Consider the following 5,500-nt stretch of genomic DNA (forward strand, 5'->3'; position numbering starts at 1 on the left):
TATGAAAAATAACAATAAATTAAAGTGCCTGTTTGCCAACATGAACAATTGCTCAAGCATGATTATGACTAATAACTAGTTTAAATTCAGTTTTGATTTATGCATATTTTATCATCACTAAGTCATCAGGTATAATTAAACTTGCTATTAATTATAGTCAAAAGAAGTAACATTTAGAGAAGATGGTGACTTAAAGATTAAGAAACATATTTACCATAAAAAGCACATGAATGGGCTACAAACATTGAGAGATGTTTATAGATTCTTCGTGAAGGTCTATACTCATCTTTTCCAGAAAGATGATAGCAAAGAGAGAAGAAATGAGTATGTAAAGAGACCCTTTGGGTGATTTGCAGCTAGGTAGGCTGGGGCACATCACACTGAATTCATGTCATGAATGCTGAGCCCTGATGTCAGGGTTATTCGATTAATGAGTTAAAATAAAGACTGACTCACTAAGTTTGCAACTAATCTAAAATGTAAGAGTAGGGGGACAGCAAGTAGGTAGTAGAACAGGAGTGGACACAGGCACTGGCTGATAGGAGAGGCAGGGTTGGAGACGAACGTGTGGCCAGGAAATTGGGGGCACTGCTAGAGGCAACCATAGGTGCAGAGTAGATGAAGGATAGTCACGTACCAGCAGCGCGTGGTAGTTAATCCAGCAGCAACCTGCAGAATTCTAATAGATTTTAAAAATTAACCTTCAGGGGTTTCCCTTGTTTCTCAAATATTCCTATTACTCATTAAACATCAGTGGTCTATTACGCTTCACAGCACCACTACTGTTCCAGGTCTACCACTTTATAACTCCTGGTTCTCACCCTGAAGTTCTCTTTCCTTCTCTTCACTTATATATACAACTCACCACTCAAAAACAAAACTGAACCTATCCTGGTGATTCCTCTCTCACAAAGATTGAAGCAAAAGGATGACACCAATGCTTTTGAAGATTAATATCACATTAACAGTCTCACATTAAATACTTCCTAGGGTTGAGTTGCAACCCTAACACCTGTTAGACTTCAGGTTATTTCTTTGACCTTGCTAAGCCTCAACTTCCTAAGTTGTAAAACAGGCCAGCTAAGTTTCTAGTTCTTATAACCGCTAGGAGGATTACATGAGATACTGCACGTGAAGCGTGTACACATTGCCACGTACAAGGAATTTTCTCTAGCATAATGGGAGTTCACAAAAGAAAGATTTTAAAAACTAGAAGAAAAGTTTCAATAGTTAAATTTTCTGTAATTTAGACAGAGAAAAAAAAAAGTGACAATCCAGCTTTCCATTCGGAACTGAGTCTCATTCCTGTTTTGTACATCTAGGAGCAGACAACGAATGGCTTAAAACCATTCCATGTTCCTGGTAAATTAAACTACAATTGCAAGGCAATTAGTAGCTACAACTATGTTCTCATATTATTGGAGAGGAATGGCTAGGATGGTCAAACATCCTGCTCTCTCAGGGCAATTTTAGCTAATACCTATTATCCTAGCTTAAATAATAATAACTCCTCCATTCACTCTCATAAATGTCTTGGTTTGTATGAAACATTATATGATCATTCAAAGACTATCACCCCCATGTGCATGTATAATAAGAAACATGTACATTTTATTTCTAATTCCAGCATAGGATTGCATTTCAAATGTGTGGAAAAAGTAGACTGACTGCACTATTATCTACTCAACAGGATCACTGGACCTTTTTATTTCTTGATACAGAATTCTGCTGGCATCGTTCAAACATTCGAAGAAGGCTGTTTTGTGTCCCTCAACAAACTTGTTTGTGAAACACTGAATTAAAATTTAATGGGAAGAGAGTATAAGGCTTACCTCAAAATAACCATAGCTACTCTATATGTGTTACTATAACAGAAACATCACAAATGGATGCTATAAAACTGAAAAGACTTAGCATTTATTCAAAAATGAGCATTAATATGAGGGGAAAACAACTTGGACTTGGAAAAAATTCCAAATTGTCATTGAGAAAGTTGTTTCTGGCTGGGCGCAGTGGCTCATGCCTGTAATCCCAGCACTTTGGGAGGCTGAGGTGGGTGGATCACGAGGTCAGGAGATTGAGAGCATCCTGGTTGACAAGGTGAAACCCTGTCTCTACTAAAAATACACAAAGTTAGTCAGACATGGTGGCGGGCACCTGTAGTCCCAGCTACTCAGGAGGCTGAGGCAGAGAATGGCATGAACCTGGGAGGCAAAGCTTGCAGTGAGCCGAGATTGTGCCATTGCACTCCAGCCTGGGCAACAGGGAGAGATTCCATCTCAAAAAAAAAAAAAAAAAGAAAAAAAAGAAGGCTGTTTCTAAGTCAATACTAGTGACAGACAAAGATGGCAGTACAATATTGGGCAGCCTGTTTATTCACCTTTAAATCTGTGACTCTGAGTTATCAGAGTGAAGCATTTACCATATACAGTGTTGTCATCATTAATAAATATTTGTGAGGTACCTGCTATATGTAGGCAACTCAACTAGGTGCTGGTGTTGTGCTGAAATGTACATACATGCATTATTAAATCTACCCAGTGCAGCAGAAGTAAAACTTGACAGATAGATAATAACGTAAAAGATCTCTTTAGTTTTATAGGAGTTCAGAAATGATAATATGAACTTTGTATTTATTATCCAAATCCATCAATGTTCTCTCTTTGTTCAAGGAGAAATGCAGGCTTAAGTGGTTAAAAAAAATGCAATGCCCTAGTAGAACTATGAGTAGGAAGGTTTTATATACTTCCTTCCTATTCATGTTGGTGTTCCATATATAGAGCAGATACATCAACAGCAGCATGTTCCCCTAAAATTCCCTCCCAGCTTAAATCTTGAAGTACTTCAAAATGAACGCTGAGCTAAAGACTGTATCTATCTATATTTAAATGAAATTAGGCAAAATTGCAAAGCTTTTCTGCTAAACTTTCCAGGAATGTTAAAAATAAGCTTCAGAATATCCATATACTTCTTTCATTTTGAAATACTGCCTGAAAAAAAAATGTACTCGATATTCTTAAATGTTTATAATCATCATTCATTTTGCAACAGAAGCCAAATTCAATGGATCTGACAACAGACGAGACCTTCAGGGCTCTGATTTCTAATCCCAGCTCATTACTGAATTGCTATATGACCTTGGGCAAGGCACTTAACCTTTCAGAACTTCAATTTTCTTACTTGTCCTATGTGGGTAATACTGCTGAGACAATTCACAGGACAGCTGCTAGGAATGCTTAATTAAGCGGGATTTAATGTTTTTTTCAAATGCTATATATGTGTGTGTGTGTGTGTATGTGTGTGTGTGTGTGTGTGTGTATATATATATATATAGTGAACTTGAAATTTTTTATATGAAAGCCCTTTGTATAGACTTAAGAAAGAGCAATTCATGTTTATATCTGCATAAACTATCCAGGATAAGAGTCAAGGCAAATACAAACTTCCTATAGTAGACACAACACACTCAGAAGCCCAGGCCATAGTTCTAAATTTCCAGGGACTCCTTCCAATATCCTCGGCTTTCTATCCCCAACCACTGCTGCTCTTAAAACACCTCCAATTTAGAGAGAACTAATCTTATCAAACAGTGATCCACTTTGAGTCTGTCCTTCCTTAGTCTCTACATATCACAACGGAAGTCATCCATAGCTGATCTCCTTGTGTTTAATTCCAGCTGCATATCAGAATCTCAGGGATGCTTTCTCAAATTCCTAGTGCCCCACCCTCCTCTCAGAAAGCCAAACCAATTAAATGACCATCCCTGATGGGTGCAGCTCAAGTATTAGCATGTTTTAAAAAATTCCCAGGGAGGAGAACCACCAATTTAGCACAATTAAAGCAGAGTTTCTTACGCAACCAATATGTAAAACAGGAAAAAGACCATACAGCATGCTTAACCAAGCAATAGAAAACAAATGAACACTAGCTAAACCACTACTGCTCTCAACCCATTTAAAAAACGCGACCTGCCCTCTAGCTAAAGTCCATCACAATGGGTATAATTGGAAATGTGCAGTATAAACAAGGAAGGTTAATAACAACATCTATACTGATAAGTTGCACTTGTCTTTTCTTCCTGTCAATGTGTTATGAAATGACAGGGATTTATTTATTTATTTATTTATTTATTTCCCAAATCCTGACCCCTTTCATTTTAGCAGAGGAAGTGACGGCAGCTGCTTGCTACAACAGGATCCCCTAATGTGTTGCATTCCATCAGCATTAAGACTGAAATACACTGAAACACCACACTACGTGGGATACAGACAGGTTTGGACGGGTACAAATGTCATCGAAGATATAAGCTGAAAAAATACTGCTGGAATTGAAGCTGAAGATGCTGTCATCATTGTTAGGCATGAATATTGAACTATATATCTGAAAACTGCTTTAAAACAATTCATATTGCCCTACTCTATAAATGCTTTATGTCCTTAAGAATGCTATTCAGGCCGACCATTGTGCTGATAGCTTGAGAGAGAAGCTAGCAGAGTGAGGACACAACTCAGGAAGGGCACAGATAGCACCACTAGGTCCCTGTATCCTCAGCTCTTACAGGACAGTGAAATGTATCACTGGACCACTTGCTGTTAGGGAGTTGGCCATGTTCTGCCCATCACTCACTATTGTTCAAACACAAAACTCCTGGGCTTTTTTTTTTTTTTCTTTCTGACAAACTTTTCTCAATGTCCCTTCCATGATGGGTCTATATGGAAACTGTCAGGTCTCTGAGCCCAAGCCAAGCCATCGAATCCCCTGTGACTTGCATGTATACGCCCAGATGGCCTGAAATAACTGAAGAATCACAAAAGAAGTGAAAATGCCCTGCCCCCACCTTAACTGATGACATTCCACCACAAAAGAAGTGAAAATGGCCGGTCCTTACCTTAAGCGATGACATTACCTTGTGAAAATCTTTTTCCTGCCTCATCCTGGCTCAAAAAGCTCCCCCACTGAGCACCTTGTGACCCCTACTCCTGCCCGCCAGAGAATAACCCCCCTTTGACTATAATTTTCCTTTACCTACACAAATCCTATAAAACGGCCCGACCCTTATCTCCCTTCGCTGACTCTATTTTTGGACTCAGCCCACCTGCACCCAGGTGATTAAAAAGCTTTATTGCTCACACAAAGCCTGCTTGGTGGTCTCTTCATATGGATGCTCATGATAGAAACATTGGTTTTCCTAAATATTAAGGTGAGGGAAATTACTCAGACATTAAATATCAGTTGTGATATTAAAATTTTTGTTTTGGAGGTGTTTGTAAAACATGACTAAGGGAAAATAACTCTGTGAATACAAACTAATTAAAATTAGGCTTTTCATTTTTAACCATAAATTTTAGCACAAGGTAGACAAACACTCTTAATTACCTCTTTTATGCATAAGGTACATGTTAATGCTTGTATTGCTGTCATTACTTTTGCAGTGTCAACATGGTCACTAGCGTTCAAAATTTCTCTTTTGGCTTTGTATTGATGAAATAATGTGACTTTT

At 38.2% G+C, this 5,500-nt stretch overlaps 1 protein-coding gene across 1 annotated transcript in view; it reads right to left on the minus strand.

The window, feature by feature from the left end:
- Positions 1 to 5,500, minus strand: part of THSD7B (thrombospondin, type I, domain containing 7B) — a 649,627-nt gene that overhangs the window by 414,289 nt on the left and 229,838 nt on the right. The window lies entirely within an intron of this gene.

Source organism: Mandrillus leucophaeus, unplaced genomic scaffold, assembly GCF_000951045.1.
Source record: "Mandrillus leucophaeus isolate KB7577 unplaced genomic scaffold, Mleu.le_1.0 Scaffold759, whole genome shotgun sequence".
NCBI classification, from domain to species: Eukaryota; Metazoa; Chordata; class Mammalia; order Primates; family Cercopithecidae; genus Mandrillus; species Mandrillus leucophaeus.